General features: G+C 34.4%; 1 protein-coding gene across 2 annotated transcripts in view; it reads left to right on the top strand.

The window, feature by feature from the left end:
• Ten-a (Teneurin-a transmembrane protein) overlaps nucleotides 1-22930 on the top strand; it is a 928723-nt gene that overhangs the window by 258030 nt on the left and 647763 nt on the right. For both annotated transcript variants that reach the window (XM_074176153.1, XM_074176154.1), the window contains exon 2: nucleotides 8800-8834. The gene's annotated coding sequence lies outside the window, so the exon portion shown is untranslated. The remainder of the gene's footprint in view (nucleotides 1-8799; nucleotides 8835-22930) is intronic.

Genomic DNA, 22930 nt, shown 5'->3' on the forward strand with positions numbered 1-22930 from the left:
TTGACGTTGATGTCTTACGTACCAAAGCGAAATAAATAAATAGTATTGCTTTCTACTATGCACAATGATGGAGTAGTTGGGGAGAATACTAAGAAACCTGAGTTAGTTTTTTTTTATAACAGCAAAAAAGGCGAACCCGTAGATGGCCAAGGCAATATTTTCCATGATTCTCAATATTTCAGCTGTCAATGGTAGAGTTCTATATTAATTTTTTCCAACATTTTATTAAAACAACGATAAAAATAAAATAAAAACAACAATACAAATCAATTGGCGCTCGGGGGCGACTTCATTGATTCCAGTGGCGGATTTGCTTTTTCAGCTGCAGGAAAAACCTGCAGCACCACATCATCTGAAGATCTTGATCTAACAATGTCCTCTCTCTTATAAAACAAAATGTAGGGTGTCTCCAGAGGCTCCAATAAATTCAATGCATCGCCAGAACACTTCGTGACACGACTATCGTCAAACTTAAACCAGTCCGTTTCGTCTTTGATCAAGGCGTAATAATGACCAAATTCAACGCCAGAAACACAGTGAACAATGACTGCATGAATATTATAATAGTGGTCTGCTAGGTTGAAATGTTCATCTATTTCGAACCTTCCAAAGAGTTTCTTGCTTCCGTTAGAGGTTGAGTCTTGTTTGAAAATCATCAGTGTTATTATTAGATTGACTGGTGCCTCAGATATACTTGTTTTCTTGTAACAGTCAGTTAGTTTGGCAGATGTTTGACAATACAGTCGATCATCACCTGTTAAAAAAATCATTTTCAGATGATTCAATAATAATCTTTGCACGGACTGGTTATTAGTCATATTAGGAAAAGCTAAATGAAGTTTCAGAAATTCACATAAGTTTTCGGTACTTCTTGAACATTTACCACAAAGTAAACAAGTGAGGATTTTTTCAGCAAAAGATTTATAAACACAAGACGAGATGGGCTGTACGGAATCATTCAGTCCAGAGCGGTCAGGAGTATTGATTTTGCTATTGTTTTGCTCACGAAGAGTATTCAACAAGAACCCCAAGAATTCGGAACAATCCTCTTGTTGTCCTAACAGTATCTAGTGGACTTCAAAGACTCCAGGAAATCAGTTGGAGGGAAAGATGATACCTTCTTACGAAACTGCAGTTGCATGAACAGGTGTTTGAGTTTGATAAATAAGTAGGAAACATTCCCGTTCACGTTCATCATTAAAACTCCGTTCTTGAAATTCTTCGTCATGAACAACAGTTGTAAAATACTATTCACGTAGCAAGTGTTTCCTAAATTATCCAATCCAATTTTTTTCTCTAGATTTTCAGGACAACTATCTACTGATTCGTAAGGAAGAACATGTTTCACATGCGATCGATCCTTCCAAGTGAAGAAGGGTTCCGTAGAGGGATCGATTCGGCTCTTGCTTCATGAAGCTCTTCCACTGAAAGGGAACCAGTTCTACAACTCATATTTGGACTGCAACTCATATTTCCTTGCACATGTGAGGAAAATTAAGAAATGTGAATACATCAAAGAACTTGGAATCTCATTATGTCAATCACGATGTTCATTATGTTCTGCTTAACAAGACAAAAAAACAAACATCAATTGTGGGGTGTGTAAAAATCCCATATGCTTATAATGTGCAAAATTATATATGTTAATTGTTTGTAAGGTAGTTTTCGTTTATTCTCCACTTCATAATATTTATAGAAACATGTATTTTGATATTTCAATAAAAATTTTTTCATTTTTATATTTTTTTGGCCCCTTTTTTAATGAGTCCCTACTTTGAAGGGGACAAAAAGAAAATTGATGAATAAATAAATAATTTTTGGGAAAAATGAAAATTCACCTAATTTTTTGAACATGAATATCGTGAAGAGTAGTGTCGATAATGAATATAGTGATTAATTTTTCCGTGATTATATTTTGTAAGGTGCTAATGTGATCGTCATATATCATTGATAGTTTTTGAAACGTAGACATGATTTATGTCATGAAGAATTTATATAAAGCCAGAAATTAGAGCTCATTGAAAACGGCATAATGATGTTGTTCATCGTTATTGAGAGGAAAAACAGTCCTTTGCAAGAGGAAATATTTACTGGTTTAACATCACTATTTTTTTCATCTAATGAAATTTTGAACATCCTCTACAAAATCCACATAATTTTGAATTATATTGTTTATGGATTGCCACATTCATATAATACTTGAGCTTTGTACGTGAACAAAACAACATCCATAATTTAATCAAAACAGGAGTGAAGTACGTCCTCCATCCATTCGACAGGGAAATTCAATCACATACAATATTTAATCAATACCTCTCTCGATTGGCTGATGCGTGATATGAAAATTCAAACATTGAAATAATGGAAATGTAGAATATGGAACATATGAAACAGTGTTGAAAAATTCGAAATAACCACAAATGAAGAATGAGTTTTTTCCATTAGTCCTACTCATCTCCCAAATAGAGTCAGTCATCTTGCTATAGACATACATTTGAATTGACAGAAATTATATTTCTTTCTATTCAACGTATTGTGGAAAAACATTTTGGCAGGTGTCCCAATTAGTGATTTTGAAGCGACGATCAAAAAACTCTATTTGAAAATTATACGACTTTTATATATTTGAGTTTTTCTCCTTCTCCAACAGTATATTCATCATTTTCATTATGAGGTGATGAATATCTTGATTCCAGATGGCAATGAATGACATGTTTTCTCCACTTCGATCCGAGTATAGACAGACAGACAGACAAAATTTATTTAATCATGTTATGCATACGAAAAATACATTTATGATAGGTCAAAGAGAGTGCAGATGCACGCTGTACTGAGTACAGCGTGCATCTGCGTGCATCTGAGTACATTTGAAATAAACCTCAACTACTACGTAGAATAAAATATCGGTGCTACAGAACATCACATAGCAACATATATATAAAAAAGTAATATCAAGTGAATTAATCATCAAATGTAAGTACTATCCATATAATCCTGTGTTGATTAAAAACAGTTTTTCAAAAGGAATATTTTAACTCTCCTCTTCAATGATGGAGTACTGAGCTGACTGAGGTCAACTGGTAAATGATTGTACAACTTGAGGTCCAGTGAATTTCGTATAGACATTTCTAGTTTATTCAGCGGTTGCCTAAGTTTATCTGCATTTCTAGTGAGATAATTATGATAGTCTGATTGGGTGGAGAATATAGTTTTCTTTTTATGAATCTCTAACAATATGAATGCATTCGTTAGAAGAATAGGTAGAAGATAATGAAGACAGAGAAAATCACTTGAATATCAGACAAAGAGAAGATAAGATGGCCTGAATGAACTGAATAATCTGAAATGCTCTCCTCAATAAGACACACGAATGAGAGAAGAAGACTAAGACTCACACGAAGACCCGTTGTTTCTGCACTTTGAATGAAACAAACCAGGTAACCATGGTGGAATGTGGAAGGTCCATGTCATGGAAATTAGATACGAAGTGTACTAGTGTCGAAGGATCTGGAAAAAACAGGTGAATGGAATAAAGTATCAACTTCACATGGCAATAGATCCACAGAGATCGTCAAGACCAATGCTATGATTGTGGAATCGGAAGAGGTTTGTGAAAGTTCAAAACTAGATGAAACACAGAATCATGAATACAACCACATTTGGGGTATGATTCTAACAACTGAAAGAGACTACAAAGTTTGGAGCATGCGTTGCAAAGATGAACCGGCTAGGACCACCTTCATATTCCGAAAGAATCTGTGGAATAGAATTCACAAACATTTATTGATGATACATAGATACATCTGATACATCTGATGCATAGAAGTATGTCCACATATTGAGGAGGTGTTTCCTTAGTCAGAAATCCCACTGTTGAGCGTAGATATTTTCTGGTCAACAGAAAATATCTACTTCACTCCTGTCGTGCCCTTCAATTCACCTGAGGATAATGTATTAATCTACCAAAGCCTCTGCTAAATCTTGGTGGCTTTCTAATACTAGCCCTGAGGTAACACGTTGTCTATCCTAGGCTAATAGGGCTTGTCTGCTATCAGTGCAGATTGTCATATTTTTGCCAGAAATTCCTTTCCTGATTATTTCCTTTGTGGCGATTGAGATACCAGCCAGTTCTGTTCGAACCACGCTGGTATTTTTTCCCATTCCTTGCTAATCTTCAGGCTTAGTGATCTGAAGTACACCCCACATCCTAAGCTTTCTTTGGGTTTTGAGCCGTTTGTATATATGTGTATTGCATTTGTAGCATCTGACTCTGTGTTCGGTTTTATTTTTATTTTGTGGGGTTTATTAAACACAAACCTGGGTTCAATTGCATCACTGGTTGCCTGCAGTAGAGGTTGTGCAGTGGGCGCTTCTTACCATAGGCTCAGTCTCAATTGACCCATTCCTACTTTGATGATTAATCAGCCGTGCGCAATCGTAACATGACCATTAAAGCAACCTCATTAACGTACAGGTCCAGAAGGGTCAGACCAATATATAATTCCATTGCCGCGGTTGGTGTTATTATCATGGCTCCTGTCATGTTAAAATAAGCCAATCGCTGAATTTGATATATTTTTTCAGTGGCCGGTTCTCATGCAATATCTCTGTACGTTGTACTCGCTTCAGCGGTACATATACTGAAATTGGAACGATGAGATATGATACTTCGATCTGTAGGTGATCAACTTGATTGATTTCAGCATGGTTCTGCTGCTGGATAAACGTGAAACATGTGGTAGACTAACAACTTTGAGATATTTTGCATAATTTTCTGTCGGATATAATTAAATATCCACCGTAGTATTAGCCGGGAAGGTGATTGAATGTAGAAAGGAAATAAATAATTGGAAATTTCATTTCGAATTATAAATTTTTGGTACCTATGACTCCTCGATACAGTCCTGAGACACGGTTTGATTGACTAATGTACACTTTCCTGTAAAAAATTTTGGGAAAAATCAACGTCACTCAGTGCCAAATGAAACTTATTAGTAACTCAATTCCACTTATCATCTTCAAAGTACATTATATCTGCAGCGTTTGTTTCAAATTATCTATTCCATCTCCTGCTTGATGATACTTCTTCTCATGATCCCCATCCAGCTTTCTAACTCGGTCCGATCCAGATTCGAAAAGTCCGAAAGTTGAGATCGCCGTTGCGGCAAATTTGTCACCGCGGCATAACGTTATAACATAAATACAAGTTTAGACGTAATCCTCTGCGTGACTGCCATATATCAGCACGAATGTAAAGAGGACTAGAGGGTCTTCTTGCTCCGTGGATTTCCGAAAGTTTCTCTATGTGTACCTACTTACTGGTAGCCGAGCCTTCACCAGACCGCTATAAATCTGTCACTAACATTTTCGTATGAGTTTCAGCTTTCGACTATCTAAACAGAGGCGTTGCAGGTTTGTTCCGTTTCGATGATTATGGATGTTTCATCTGAGATTACTTATAAATGAATATAGGAAGTGCTCATATTGTTGGCATTTCCACTTTTTCGTTCGTACACAAAAATTAACAGCATGTTTTCTTCGATATTTTTTGTGGTGAAGAAGTACAAAGCGATATCAAAGTTGAGAAAATATCACTTTGCATTCAGAGTTTCGAGAAGAAAAAAGTGAAACATTGATTGATGAATTAGTGAAAAATGAAAAAATTCGAAAATTGAGCACTACATCCAATCGTTTGACAACAATTTTACAGTGCATTTCGTAAATGTCCCTCCCGCTTCATTTTTTGAACGTGTCAACTAAAAAAATTGAAGTTTGAGATTATGAAATGAATGCATGAATAGTTTATTTTGAAGTAAAATTGACAGATGAAACTTTCAAGATGGCGACTGGGCTCCATCTGGAAAAAAAATAAATAGAAAGGGGAGTCTTGTGATACATCATTTCGAAGCTCCTGGCAGATACTTCCTAAAACAATATGAGGTCAATATCTTCACCTAGTACTTACAACATGGCGAAACATTTAATAATTTCCTAAAGACAAACATTACTATCGATATTTCTAGAAATATTCCTTTTTATCTGCCTTATGGCAATTCCAATAACCCGTTAAGGTTTGTTAGGTTAGTGATATAGTTGCAAGAGTTCTAGGCCAAATTCCCATGTATTTTCTTATGGAGCTAAATTCTGGCGTTTTTTGGACCTCAGGCCCACTTCACACGGACGGGGTAAAGGTCAGCGCCTCGTCTCTGCCAGTCGTCCATTATGTGTGAACTGAGCCTTAGCCTTCAAAGCCCACTTCAGACCACCTCCACTTCTTCACTTTTACTGTCATTCAGTCAACCAATCAGCTATCGCGCATACAGCGGAAAATTCAAACCACCAGTAGATGAACAAGGCGGATTCTGGCTCAAACGGGAGTGGGGGAAACGTCATCGACGCAGAATGGAGTGAATATCGCAGAGATTCAAAGAGCGTGGGCCCCCTTGCCCTCAAACCCCTCAATACTCCACATTACCGCTCACTCCCCCTTGGGACTCCGCATCACCGCTCATGCCCCTTGTCACGTAAGATATTGGAAGTAACTGCAAATGTTGGGTATTTACAGCGTTGAGAGGTACTTGAGAGTATTGGATTCAGAGGAACATCCCACCAACTCCTCTATAGTTATCTCCATGAAAGGAACCAATGTGTGACACTCTCAGTGAATCTCGAATAGTACAATATGGTGTACTCCAAGGGACAGTTTTGGGTCCAATTCTCTTCAATTTCTACCTGAACCATCTTTTTATGCTAGATGTGGATGGGGACATAATAAGCTTCGCAAATGACAGAGTAGTCATTTACAAATCGGAAATGTGGAGCTGTTTGGAAGAAAAAGTTGAAGAAAATTTCAGAGCTATAATTCAATGGTTTGAAAGTAAACTATTGAGTATAGATATGGCTGTAACATTTTACATTTCAATCCCTTGGTGAGATCATAGAAAAATTGGTGAAAATTAGGTTGATGAATTTCATATCTGCCAACAAAACCTCAAATCCTCCTCAACAATTTGGCTTTCAATCCAGAAAGACTACAGGGGATGCAATTTTCCATCTGCTAAAAAGATTCTACTCTGAGTTGAACTTGAAAAAGAAATGCGCAGCAGTCTTTTATGAAGTCGAAAGCTTTCGATTGTGAGAACCACAAAATTCTGTTACGCAAACTCCAACACTATGGTTTCAGAAATCAAAGCCTTAACTAAATGGAATCATATCTGAGTCAACGAACCCAAGTTGAGAGAACTGACACGCTGTCAGATATTGTCTTTGTCAGACACGGAGTACCCCAAGGCTCGGTACTGGGCCAGTATTGTTTTTGTTGTATTTTAATGATCTAGCTTATATTGATTTTGAGGTAATGTTCACAATTTTTGCAGATGATACAACCATCCTGTGGCATGACACTAATGAAAATGATTTTCAAAACAAAATAGCACAAGATATTGTTAAAGTGAGATAGTGGTGCAACTTCAATGTGTTATCCTTCAATATAGAAAAAACCCATCTTATATCATTTAATTGCAACTTGTCAGGCATTTCGATGGGTAATGATAATATATCAAATAAAAAACTAAATGAGTTTCTTGGAATTAATCTGGACAGCAACCTCTATTTCAATAACCATATTAATTTGCTGAGCAAAAAAATTGCTTTGGGATGTTATGCTTCACGAACGGTGTCGAATGAATTGGGTATTGTAACCGCAAAAATTGTGTAACATGCTGAGATTGAATCGCATCTAAGTTATGGCATATCATTCTGGTGCACCTGCAACAAACAACACTTCAATACAGTCTTCATTCTCCAAAAGTGCGCCATCCGATATATGTGCAAAGTTGGGCCTAGAGAGTCTTACAAACCCTTGTTCGAAGAGCAGAAATTACTAACACTTTCTTCTTTATTCATACTCGAAACTGTGTGTCTAGTACATGATAACAAATCATCTTACGATGTTGTTGTTGGTTTCACTCGCCAAAACGACAAATTGAGACTGCCTATTCCATCAACAAATGTGAATAAAAACTCATTGATCTATAATGCAGCTAAAATATATAATCTACCGACCAGTTTTAAAGATATCCAATCACCTTATCAGTTCAGGAAGTCTGTGAAGCAAGTTCTCATTGACCAGGTGTTTTATAGTGTTCAAGAGTAGTTTGAAAAAAAAATGGACGGAATTCTGAAATGGCATTTCAGGCATTTCATGTTCAATCACTGCTTATGTTGATTTTCAATAGCTCCTGCAATTTTGAAAACAGTGGCTGATTATCTTATTTATTCATATATTTTATCTATTAACTGTTACCTGTTACCACTGTTTACCTGTTAATGTCTGACTATTCGTTCATCTAGGATGTATATAAATAAGTATGTGTGTGGTCTTTATGTGCGTTCATATATGCATATTCATTTATATATTTATAATTGCTTTATCTACGTGATGTTCATCTTTCGAACATAAAGTATACCGTAATATTATTATATTATTATTAAGTTAATTTTAAGATAATTGTTTCAGCTGTGCACTGAAAATCGTAACCATATTTCAGTAAGACACATTAAACCAATGTATGTGTATAATGTATAGTTATTATAGTGAAACTCATTTATATATGATTAGCTTTGTCAACGAGTTTATACTTTGGACAATAAAACATATTTGATTTGATTGATTTGATGAGTATTTACTGTTTGAAGTGAACTCAAAAAAAACGGACAAAACTTTTGAAATAACATGATAGACTGAAAAATAATCATTTCAGAAGTAGCTAAGATATTAAAACACATTTTTTTTTACAGAAATCATGGAGCTCAATAAGGATCTGGAAAAATAGGTATGTTTCATATTTCGATAGAAAACAACAATAAAATAATAGCAGTCACTGAATTTCACATCAACCATATGAGGGCTACGAATCAAACAGTGAAAACTGAGACCCCGTTCATCAGTAGTATCGATGTGTGCAGGTTGCTAACAGAAAAAAAAGGTAACAATCCCATTCATAGTCGCCCATTATGCTGACTTATTGACCGAACGACCATGTAGCAAAAACTCCTGATGATTTACGGAATGGTCATCAAGGGAAACAAAATTAAGTGTGCTTATTTTGGACTTGGTACTCCTGAGTACCGGAAAAGGTTATTCAAAGAAGAATCATTGAGTTTCTAGAAAAACACCGTTTAATGTCAAATTCGCAATATGGTTTCAGAGATAATATTTCTACACAATACCCAATTAAAATATTGACAAAAAAATTTTAGAAATAGATTGAAAGATATGCTGGTAAAGAAGTATATTTATTCTGTGGATTACTTTTTGTCCGGAACTGACAGATGGAAATAATTTATATTCATCCATTTCTTAATGTTTTCATTAGGTAAAATGATTTCTGTTTACCTGACGAATCCCATACAATGTATATTGTCGAGTGGAAAATAAAATATTATTATTATTACAATACGATTTTCGGATACACTACACATTTCACTAATATATCCATATTTTACAAAAATGAACCCAGTTGCTGTTAACTTGTATCAGCGACAATAAGTGATGAAAGGAAAGAAAAACTAGGATGAATAAAACACCCGACTTGCTTATTTTCGTTCATGTTTCTGCTGCAAACGATCATTCTACGTCTATGCGAAAGCCTCTTATCTGACATGAAGTTCGTTGTCTGATCCTTCTTGGTTTCTCTTTGCCGTCCCATGCTCTTTTGCTTTCTGCGGAGATTCGCTTGTCAGCTTCTGTTTGTGAATATCCATACAGGATACATGAGGCCGTAGTTTACTGAAATCTTTTTAACGGACTTAGGAAATCTTTTGTTACATGCTCTTGGGTTCACGATGTCATGGAAAGTTGAACAACGTGATGTAGGTTAAACTGAGTGAATATATCAGTTGTTGATTCATTAGTAGCTTTTGGCACGACAATTTGTAAACTACCATGCTGGAAGTTTTCACAAGCATCATTCATAAATTACTCTCGCCACTTTGTAAGCAGTCATTTAAAATGTTATGCTCTGTATGGATGCTGCCAATGAAAATGACAATCTTCCTCATTTGTACCGGCACAATTTCTACCTCTCCACAGTTACAATATGGTTTCACAATTGTGGATAGGCATCATTACATACAGTGTGTAAAAACCGAATGGAATAAATTCGTTATTTCGGTTACGGTATATATGTATTTTCTATAATGTTATCCAATTTGGTACTGAAGAGCCTTAGGGCAAGTGTCTTAGGGCGAAACATTGGTGTATACCAGTGAGGATGACAGTGTTCTACAATTTATTACCATTCATTCAAAGTAGAACTCATGTGAATGATATCTGATTCTTATGCCACAACAAATGTTTGAAATACAAACTAAGTAGAGAAAAGTATGTTCTGTATAATTCAGTGTTCATATAGAAGTATTTGTTTCGAAAGAATTATTTTCTTTCGTGTAATTCAATGTTTATATGAAAGTAGCTGTTTCAGGAGGACTTTCTTTCAGTTTGAAAGTTACTTCTTTGCGTGATCTACACATTCATGTATAGAGTTTCAAATTGATTACTTCCTTCCTTTCTTTGGAAGATTCTCTCATCCCTTTTTTTGTATCAGATGGAGTAGTAGAAAGCCAAAAACTTTCTTTCCCAAAGCGAAGTTCTTTTTGATAGTATCCTGTGAAAAACTGTAAATAATTTCCGTGGGGATATTAGTTTAAAACGCCTTGTCAACTTGTTTTGTATGTTACACCATTACTTGTCAGTATTTTAATTTAAGTATCAAGTTCATTAACTTCATGTCTGACTAATGGTTAGATTAACGGAAATGCATGAAATAACAATTTTACAAATAGTTTTACAAATAGTAGCTCGCCTATTTTATGAGAAATTTTCTTATTTACCGCCCATATCTGAAGTAACAATAAGTAAAATAAAGAAGCAGTTTCGCGAGCATGGTCATGTGAAACAGATAAAAAATGTAGCTCCAATGCAACGTGTTATGAACTTGTTAGAAGAAAACCCACTTACATCGAGCAGACATGCATCCGCTACATTCAATGTTAGCCATACATTGATAGTGAACATATTAGAAGAAAAGAAAATGCATCCTATAAAATGATACCTACTCAGGAGCTTATGGAAGACGAGTTTGATGAAAGAACTTATTTTTGTGAGCAAATGAAGGACATGTTGGATAACAATATCATCCGATTGGAAGACGTTATGTTTTCTGATAAGTGTAATTTGTCTCTTAACAGTCATGCTAATAATAATAATAATAATAATATTTATTCATCATTTGTGACACATAGCGTATATATGGTAGCTCAATGATTAATTACAAAAAACAATACGCCACTTATGAATAAAATTATGGAATCAAAGCTTAAATAAAAATTAATATTTGCATATACAAAGGTATAGGTACATATAGATGTATAAAATGCTAATCAAAAAATGAATAAAAAATGTGGCAATTTTGCTTGCCGTAGTCAAATGAATATACATATGTATATATTTACATATATATATATATATATATATATATATATATATATATATATATATTTACAAACATGTACACACATATTTAAAAAAAACGATAAAATCGTCAGTCAGAACACTGAAACTAAAGCAAAACAGCAAGTGAAAATTTGGAACGATTATATATCTTATTATTCTTCTGTGAAAGATTCCTCTAAATATTCCTTGTGACTGTAGTAAAATTTGTTCAGTATTAAGTTTATAACTTTCTTACTGAACAAAGTTTAAGAATTCAACCTCTTTATAGAAAGTGGCAGTCTGTTCTGTTGAAATGATCACTGTTATGTGAAGGGACCCTCAGAGCAGTAGCATGGCGGGTATCACGACCGTGAATGCTCAAGTTCGTTATATACAAGTCAAGGTTCCAGTGCACAAAAATGACACATTTCATTATATAAATTGCGGGTGCAGTCAACAAGCGTTCTCTTTTGAAATCGGGTCTACAACTTTCTTGGTACCCAAGGTTGAATATCAATCTTATCAGTCGTTTTTGAGAGATGAAAACTCTAGAAAATTCCTTTGCACATCCCCAAGCCATTATGTCGAAACTAATGTGGGAGTATGCATTCGCAAAGTAAACATTTAGTGAACCAAACCTATCTAAACAATGTTTTAACTGTTTGATCGAATAATAAGCTGAATTGAGTTTACTGCACACTTTTTGTATGTGACTTCTCCAGGTGAGATTGTCATCTAAAACAGTTCCAAGAAAATCAACTTCTTTTGATATTTTTATGTCATTCAAAGTGACCAAATTACAAAAGAAATCCCTCCTAACAAATGTTTTCATCAGCACTGACTTAAAATCAGTTGGTTACGTTGACACCAACTACTGAATTCGTCAATAACTAACTTAATTTTTATCGATAATTCATCCTCATTTTTTCCAGAAACAGTGATTGTAGTATCGTCAGCGTACATAGTTATGTGACAATCTGATATGAATTCAGGCAAGTCATTGATAAAAGTCAAGAATAACAATGGACCCAGAACAGACCTTGTGGAACACCTAGCTTCACATCATAAGGAACTGATGTAATTCCATTACATTCAACCACCAAACTACGGTTTTCCATGTACGATTCTATCCAACTCAATACATTATTGGGAAAGCCCATTACTAGTAATTTTTTCAATAGAAATTTGGAAGAAACAGTATCGAATGCTTTTGATAGATCTAAAAAAAAGTGAAAAAAAAAGGTTATTATTATCCACTTGTGCATAAATATAGCTCAATAGTTGATAAGATGCAGATTCAATTGATTTACTCTTCCTAAAACCATGTTGATTATTACAGAATAGGTCATTTTGTTCAATATACATCCAAATTCTATTACCTATTATTTTCTCAAAGAGTTTTGAAAAGGATGAAATCAACAAAATCTGCCTATAATTGTCAATTTCTGTTTTCCGACCTTTTTTGTGCAGTGAAAAGACAAGAGCCCTCTTCAATTCATCTGGGGAAAAAAACCCCATAATAGGACTGGTTAAGCAAAAAAACTAATGGTTCAATAATTATATCAATAATTTGCTTTACAATAACAATAGACATATCATCGATACCAGCTGAATTTTCGTTCCTCATATTATCTAAAGTTTTCAAAACTTCAAGCGGTGAAATTTCTGAGAGATCGAATTCATTTTGAACGAAAATATTCTTGGCAAAAGTACATGGTAGAATTAAGTTACATCTGAAATGATCCGAAATTGCTGTTGCAGCCGCTGAAGAGAAATGCCTAGCAAACAAATCTGCAACCGTATGTCGATCTTCAATTTCTTGATTGTTATATTTCAAAGCTATACATGCTGGATTTTCATTTTTAGTTTTTTTCTCAAGTTCATTATTTATGATAGGCCATACTTGTTTAGTTTTATTGTTGGAGTCATATATTTTTCCATTATAATAGTTGGTCTTTCCTTGTTTGATTTTCAATCTTTGATTTTTTAGTTTTGCCCTATAACTATGCATCATATCAGGGTCTACAGTGTTACTAGAAGAAATAAGCCAGAACATGTCTTTTAACGGCAAAATTCAGCAAAATTTCCGCTACAAGTCAACGAAAAATCCTCACTGGATGAGAAAAGAACACACGCAATACCCTGAATAGGTTAATGTTGGGACAGGAAATGTAGGAACCCATATCGTTGGTCCACCAGTTTTTCCTTCTTCTTTCAAAGGTCAATCATGTCAACCAAATCACAAAACTTCATCATGAAAATATCATTCAATGGTTGATGACTATCAATCTCATCTGTTCGGAGGTGCGAAATGAATAGTAGAAATAAACGCCCCACTTGTCATCAACCACCTGGATATAAGCTGAGGCCACATATGCTGATGCTGCCAAAAAAATCAGAATGATGGTCTCCTGCTGAAGGTATCTGAATGGAGGTCAGATGCATCGATCAGTCGAAGTTTCAGGTGTTTCCGAAGAAACCCAAGAATTTCCTCATATTTTTGTAGCAGTAGAAGTTGAGTAATATTGGTGGCGAGTACTTTACTAAGTTGTAAACCTATTGCTCCGTCGCCAGCGTTTTCTCACCATTCTTCTCGGGATTCCTTGCGGGCTTCTTCAATAGCCAATGCTACAGCTGAAAGTAGCACTACCAGACACAAACCTCAGTGATTCACTGCATCTTCCTTCACGTCGATGCAGTGAATTTCCTGTACCGCTTCTTATGATGTCATATTCAATTTTCTGTTTGTAGAGGTCGATACCAATGCAACAGTTGCCATTCTTTTTGTCCGTAGGTAGAATCTCGATGGCCTCATTTCTTCGTTGGTCACTAAGATTTTTCATTCGTAAGGTATCATTGAGTATGCAAAGGATTTCAAAAAAACATGATGACCCAACTTGGGGTAATCGACCAAGGCCACAGACATTACTATCATTTCAGTGTGGTTTCAATATGTTGATTTTGATAGTATATCTTCTGGTCTTCTTGATGGAATGAAAATCTGTTGCAATCGTACTGTTATTTCAAATTTCATCACCTGGATTGACGAAATATGGTAGTCAATCGCTTGGAAACGATGAAAATCTTCAGATTCGGATAGTTGCACGTGCACCTACTCTAGTACTGCGGTCTTAAGTTATATTTAACGAGGTACAATTTCAACAGGACCATTCATATGAAGATTAAAAATGGGCTGTTCAGATTGAGACCTTGTAGCGTTTATAAAAACCTACTGTACTTTTCATTTAATTTTCATTTCACCGGAGGTAATCCTAATTGATTTTAAAGAAAGTTTCTGAGGAGTAGGCAATCCAATTTACACCTTTTGCCTCGCTAGGATTTTCGCTTCTCATTACACATATGGTATTTAGTTTCTGGTACAGATTGTTAAGTTTTTTTCCAATAGGACCGACCGATTCATTCGGATCCCTTCGAGGTAGATTTTCTATTTCCGTTAAACCGAAAGTCGGGAATGAGATGTTGCCAAAATTATTTGGGTGAATTCCTCAGAATAGACTTGCGCTGTAGGTGATTCTTGATTAGGAGAACGGAAGGAGTGGTGTTTATTTTTGGAAAGGAGTGATGAAGGAGAATCTCGAGAGGGGATTTGTTGAGTGGTGAGCCGTGTGGTCCATTTTCAAGAACTAGAACGATATCGTTTCGGATATAGTTTCATGTATACATTTTGAGAGTTCCATAAAAGGTTGCACTTCCTGAGGATTCTACTGGGTCACAACCACTTTTCTAGAACGAGCGACGCCATTTCCTTGAAGACGTTATTCGTGATTTTATTGGTTAACGGAACCCTTCATTTAAGAAGGTATGAAAATTCATTTCGAACCTTTCAATTGCGTATGAGATTCACCTTTTAGTGAATCGAACTTTTGAATGAATTTCCATTATGGAAATTGTTTTTTTAGGGTTTTAGTATTGGAGACTTTTTACAATAGTTTTTCTGCTGAAGAGCCTCTACAGAATTTGCTTGGAATCATTAAAGAGGGAAAAACAAGGACTTCTTTCTCTGGTTGCTTTACGGAATAGATTTTCAGTTAATATACCGAATGGTGGGTTTTTCATTCGTCCAGTCCGATAAATGTTATTGTCTACGTCCACAAGATAGTCTAAGTCCATATTAATTATTAGAAGAGTACATGCTCCAAGTCTGTCCCGTTCCTGATCGAAGAAAACTGCAGCTACTGCTCGACGAGAAACTGACAGGCAAATATTACTTACATTTGACTCATTTTTTTTCGAAAATCACAACTTTTTGCTTCAGAAATACTGTTTTATTAACATGATACAATTATTGAATTTTGAGTTAATTCATTCATAATGTAAACCTGAACTGAGTATACTCTGGTGAGGTAATTTTAATACCATTCCTAATAGTTATTTTATGACAGGAATCTTATAAGTAATAATTTTCCTGATATTTTTACCTGGACTATCCTTAGGTAAATGAAAGCGTACTATGATCATTATTGGATTATTACAATTTGTTTTACACATGATTAAATGGCAAATTTGGAGTACATTCAGATTTTGATTTCTACCCGTATTCAATTTACCAGCCAATATTTTGTGAATGTCAAGTACCTTCAGAATATCTGATTTTTATAGTTTCATTTCATTGCCGTGGTTTAAAGAACTAAATTTGATTAGATTTGGTTTCACAGTCGACCAGATCATGTATCCATTCATTTTATTGACTGTGTGGCGCTCAACTTGAATCTTTATAAAACAAAATATTCAATTGCTGAAATTTCATGATACAGAAAATTTTCTTTGAACGAAATCCATAGTGCATACCGACGAAGAGCTGCCGTACGCATTGTGCCTATCTTTCGAGTAAATCTATTATAAGTTTTGTATTACATGAAAGATAGGGTCACAACCTTAATCACTTCCAATTGTTATAATGCCATATTTCGCTATTTCTTGACTTTCGAAAGCATTGAAAAATCTAGTGTCCTGCACTGATCTCAACAATTTTCAACAGTTTTCCTTAATTCTGTGACCGTTCTTCAAAGGATTATCGAGCGACAGTACAATTACTTGTTCTTTAAAATCTATGTGCTGCATGTTCCTTGAAACTAGTTCCAATAGATCTCTTAGCCTGACCAATGTAGTTCTATCACAGTCTCCCACTTTTCATTCTTCAAAATGTTGTCTTCAGGGTTACCCATCATCTGTTGAATCGATCAAGTTAATTTGGTAAACCACTTCCACGTTCCACTCATTAAGAATGCGAGCAATGACGAAGGTTGCGGAGTAGCAAGATCATACCCTCTCTGTCATCAACTTTTCGAAGTTCTTCTATCGAATATCTAATCCAAAAAGGCGAAATGCTCGAAGATTGACATCAGCCTCACTCCTAATGTAACAATGGATCTGGTCTACCATTCCGGAGACACACAAAGAGTACAATCGTATCGCAGAGCTTTGCTGTTCAGAGATATTCTCGAAATTAACCAACTTCGAGTTTGTTCAAGGCTCTTGTTCACAACTGTTGGAAACGTAATTACAATGTGAATATCTAAATTAACTAAAAGTCCTCGGAATGCCCTGCGTACCTACAATCACGGTAGATCCTCTATTCAGAGGGGGATTTGAGGTTTGTTGTTCATACATGTAATACGTAGTGGAATAATGGGGAACAATTTACAAAAGTTTTAATCAGTCAGAAAATATATATACAGTGTGTCCAAGATAAGGATCCTAAGCATGGGAATCTCAATACCTGTTGGAGATACAGCTTAAGTTGAATTAATAAAAAGTTGTGTTCTTTGAAGCTTATTTACATGCCGTTTAGAAACTTGAAGAATTTTCATGGCCTGCTGAGATATTTGGGAAAAACGAGAATTTGACAATATCAATTTTATTTTTTTCTGACTTTATTTGAGAAGGTATCAAAAAACGAATAACACTTTTTCATTGGCACTTTCAAGGTACTACACGATGGTATTTTTAGTTTTTATATCCGACGTTTCGTTTTCAAAAAACCATCATCAACTTAATTTTTTTAAATAGCCCGAAAAAAAATTACACCCTGTGTCTGATTCCATTTTTTATTACGAATTCAACGATGTAACACATGCCATTGTTTTCTTTTTATTTTAAGGGAAAATTGCATTTTTTCTATTTTTAAAATGTATTTTTAAGTAGATTAATAATGATTTTTTAAAGTAATGAAAACAACAAAGAAATTAACGCATTTTTTATTTATTTCAAAGGAGGTGTTCAAACAGGTTTCCGTTATTTTCCAAACATAAGTATGATCTTCTAACTGTAGAACTCAAAACATCACGTAACATCTCTGGTGTAATACTGTTAAATGCGACAGTTACACATTCTCGTAACTGCTGTTCAGTTTCAAAAGAATGTTGGTAAACCCGGATTTTTAATAAAACCCCATATGAAGAAGTCCAGAGGAGTTAAGTCAGGGGATCGCGCTGGCCAAGACACTTCACTAAAGGTTCCAATCCACCTTCCAGGAAATCGCTGCGAAAGATACTCTCGAACTTGTCTAGAATTATGTGCAGGAGCACCGTCTTGTTGAAACCAACAGTTATTGACCTGTGCCAGAGGTAAATTATCTAAACAGTCTTCTACATAGTTTTGCAATAAATAATGGTATCGTTCGGCGGTCAAAGAATTATAGTAAAAAAAACGGACCTAGTATTTCAGTTCCTAAAATTGCACACCACATATTAAATCCAAAACGTTCTTGATGTCTTGATATTTTCTCAACACGCGGATTTTGCTGAGCCCAGTAATGCGTATTGCGGCGGTTGAAGATACCATTATTAGTGACCATACTTTCGTCGGACCATATTATTTTTGAAGGGAAATTATAATCTTCTTCACACGCGCGTGTATACCATTCGCAAAAATTTTGGCGCCGTTCGAAATCCCCTGGTTTAAGTCCTTGGCAAATCCTAAATTTATAGGGGTGATATCTATTTTTACGCAAAATAAATTGAGCTGTGGATTTGGCTACTCCTACATTATTTTCGATTTGCCTAGTTGATATTTCAGGGTTCTCAACAACTGCTTGTAAAACATTATTTCGGGCTTCTTCTGAAGATTCCTTTTTTCGAGATGAAACAGGCTTTTTGAATGAACCATATTCTTTTAAATTTCGAGCCAGCTCTAAGAAAATGGACTTACATGGCTACTTTCTTTCTGGATATGTATTAAGATACATTGCTGCTGTATTTACAGTATTTTTGTGGCACAAAATGTAGCACGTTAGCATGTCAAACTTTTCTTCATGACTATAATGCTCACCCGGCATATTCGACGATAATAACACAATATTATCTATTCAACAATAAACAATAATAACGACAACAGTAACAATAACTCTAAAAACAACAACTCGACAAACAGGCTAACAACAACGACAATTACTATTTTATCGTGTAAATAAATAATATTTGACAGGCTCGGTGACAGGTATTTACGTCAAAGCATATGTTTGCAACGCCTACTTAAAAATTTTTTTAAAAATGGAAAAAATGTAATTTTCCTTTAAACTAAGAAGAAAACAATGGCATGTGATACATCGTTGAATTCATAATAAAAAATGGAATCAGATACAGGGTGTACTTTTGTTTCGGGTCATATAAAAAAATAAAGTTGATGATGGTTTCTTGAAAACGAAACGTCGGATATAAAATCTAAAAATACCATCGTGTAGTAGCTTAAAAGTGCCAATGAAAAAGTATTATTCGTTTTTTGATATCTTTTCAAATAAAGTTAGAAAAAAATAAAATTGATATTGTCAAATTCTCGTTTTTCCCAAATATCTCAGCAGGCCATGAAAATTCTTCAAGTTTATAAACGGCATGTAAATAAGCTTTAAAGTACACAACTTTTTCCTGATTTAACCTAAGCTGTATCTCCAACAGGTACTGAGATTCCCATGCTTAGGATCCTTATCTTGGACACACTGTATACGTTACTGCAGTTCCTTATTTATTGCACGTAAGGAAAGCTTCCTTTTTGAACAGAATACATGGAAGTTCATGCACTACGACAGACATGATGAATGAATGAATACGTTTATTTAGGAAATCCTAATATACATACAATAATAACAATAATCAGTAAACAATAATAATATGTCCTTAACCAACAATAATAATAACTAATAACTAGAACCATACATATGACTGTAACCTAACAATGTCGAGAAATGAAATAAAAAAGGAAATAAAATTTAAAGTTAACTAACTTAGATAAGACTATACAAACAATTTAAAACATACTGATACATGATAATAAATGTTAAGGTTTAAGACTACTGATGTTTTGCATCATTGAGTCTTTTCCTACAAAATTGTGTTTGTTTTAATATAGTTGTTTAGTTTAGATTTAAATATATAAATACTTTCGCTTTGTTTTATGTCTCTTGGTAGCTTATTAAAATGGTTTAAACCTTTACAAAACAATATTTTCATTGAGCTGGTTAATTTGCATCTTGGAAAGTGAAAAAGATAACTATATCTTGTCTCGTAGTTGTGAGTACTATCACGATAAATAATGAATTCATCAAAATAAGATGGTAACATATTATTAATAGTCTTAAAAATAAATATCATTGCTGATCTATAGAACCTTTCTTGTATTGATAACCATTGTAATGCGTCGAGCATAAACTTCATGCTTGTATAATGATTACATTTTAATATGACTCTCATTCCACGATTTTGTAGTTTTTGTAAAGTCGAAATTTTGTTTCGTGAAAAACCGAACAAGAAACTCACTACTTACATTTCTGATGGAAGTCAGGTGATGAAAACCAACGATGTTATAAGTGGAGAAGGAGCTATCAACTAGGGAATACCCCAAGGTAGAGTCTTGGGACCAATTTTCTTCCCAATAAATATAAACGGCTCATTATTCTCAAAAATGTCATTAGGAAGCATTATTAGTGAAAGGAGCTATGAATAAAATGAACATGTCTAAACAATACAAATCAGAAGAAATGTGATAACATTTCTTTTAGTTTGGATATTGTATTAGTTTCAAGATGTCCTTGTAGGACCAAACTGCTGTTACGTTAGTACCAAAAACAAAGTGGTATAAAAACAATTCTCATTTTCCATCCAGCTTCTCATTGATACTTTTCTTATTGAAACCTGAACGGCACATTTTGCAAAATGAACTCTGTGAAGTCCCATAATAGACAAATGAAAAAGCAAAAAGTTCTCGATTATAATATCTTTTCAGTTCTCTGTTGACCTCTGAAAATTCAACTAGTTCATAATCTTATAATAATGTACCAATATGACAAATTTCACCACATTCTGAACGCTATAATTGATGAAAAAAACTTCGTTCCTTTGATATTTTATTTTGATGAAATAAGGCTGGTTTAGATGCATATCTTCACGTTTATATCTGTAGGAAACATCTTTGAATAACCTACAAAGTTTTTCAAAGAGTTATGAAATATTTTTCCTCGTGTTCAGTTTCATTTTCGTTATGACAAACAAAACAAACAAACAAAAAATATCTAGGTATATTTTCAGACTGTTCACACAACAAATGGACAGAAAATTTGATATTTCAAACTGACCAGCAAAACAAGTTGATATAAAATTGATGAATTCATTATGGTGAACTATGAAAAGAAGAAATTGAAGGCCTTCGAGCCCGAGAAACACAATGATAGGCCACCTCACCTTCAACATTTATTTTTACGTGCGACAACCATGCTGTATTGAATTAATTTTTCAGAAGAGAAGCGGCAGCCGCGTCATAAACCCACGTTTTTACAGATTGGCTTTTACGTGATCTTCTGTTATAAAGAGAACTGCCGAACCACACTTTGACCTGGATAATTCACTCCGACGAGAAGGAAAACTTTGGAAAATAATTATCCAGAAAAACAAGAAGTTATCAAGTAACTGAATCCCTACGTTCGAAGTATCAAAAAAGGGAGTGTGCTCTGGTAATTGGCAAATGGAATAAAAATGTTTTTTCACAATTGACAGTTATTATTTTTGGCGGAACCAACTGAATGTTTTTCAGATTATATCACAGGTAAATTTGATTGAATCTTATATGATGAAAAGGTCAAAAATGATTACAAGAGTTCTGTTTGAAAATCTCAATAAGTGAACATTGGAGTGTCTCGAGGGTTGGTTCTTAATATGCCATTCTTCTTGTTATATGTCAACGATCTGCCACAATAATAATAATAATAATAATAATAATAATAATAATAATTTTTTATTATTTCCTTGTTAAAAAGTGCATTGTTATACGTACAGTGACAAGGAAAACGTCTGAGGGTAGGGCACGTTACAGAGTATAATGTTTGTAGTAATCAAGAATCTAAAAATATGATATATATAGGTATATACTAATACTAATCGAAAGGAAATTTGATAAATTTTGCCGACGACACAAGATGAACGTATTTGGTATAAAGACATGTATGAACTGTTTATATAGTTTAGAAACGTTGTTGATGAATTTACTTTCTGGTGTGGTAGAAATGAATAGCTTTCCAATTAATCCAATTCAATTTAAGAGAAAGTGAACTGCAGACTTAAATTACATGTAAAATGCTTCATAATGGTACTGATGGAAATGAAGTCGAAGACCTTGGAAGTCGTAAAGACCACAATTCGAATTGGGATCCACATAAATGTATTTGTAAGTTTGTAACAATACACCAGATGAAAATAAGCCTGAATTAGTTTGGCTTGCTTAGTCTTCACTATGCCTATGCTATGAATATCTACTCGAATTTCAATTGAAAGGGGTGTATTTTGTAAAACAAAGATTTTGGCTTTCTACATCTCCATCTTTATACAAAAATTAGGGGAAGCTTTCAAAGGAATGAGGGAATCAATCGATTTCAGAATTAACTCTCCATGAAAAAACTTTTTTCTGTTCGTCATGGAAGTAACTCAAATATCATTCTCAGGATTGCTGCACAATATCGTATATGAAAGCGGTAAACTTTCACTTACACATCCGAGGCTTGGGAATAAAATACCTGCCTTATTGCCCCTTCGGAAAGAAAAAGAGTTCTTCAGAGTTTTGGAGACCCAGAAAAATATTTTGAAAAAGTCATCGATTTATTCTGCCAACTGGAAACATTCCGACTATTTCTTCGGTTTGAGGTGATGAAGTGGATACTCTCCTGATCGTTTGGTATTTATTCTCGCAATCCCTCATTTATTCAAAGTATTTTTCCAATTGAATTCGAACTTTCAATTTATTGAAAAAGTTAGCATTGATACGCTGCACTTCTTCTTGTCACCCTGTATCTATGTATTGGTATCTGAAATTTTTTCATTTCTCCATCTGCTTTGACACATATTGTGTCACAAAAACAGGAGATGTCTGTCTGAAATTTGTAGTTCTTTGAAGTCGGCGCGATATTATATATTTATAAAATTTGTAAAATTATAA

This window comes from Leptinotarsa decemlineata, unplaced genomic scaffold, assembly GCF_025532065.1.
Source record: "Leptinotarsa decemlineata unplaced genomic scaffold, Ldec_3_MD MMD2_tig00001621_RagTag_RagTag, whole genome shotgun sequence".
In the NCBI taxonomy this organism is placed as follows: Eukaryota; Metazoa; Arthropoda; class Insecta; order Coleoptera; family Chrysomelidae; genus Leptinotarsa; species Leptinotarsa decemlineata.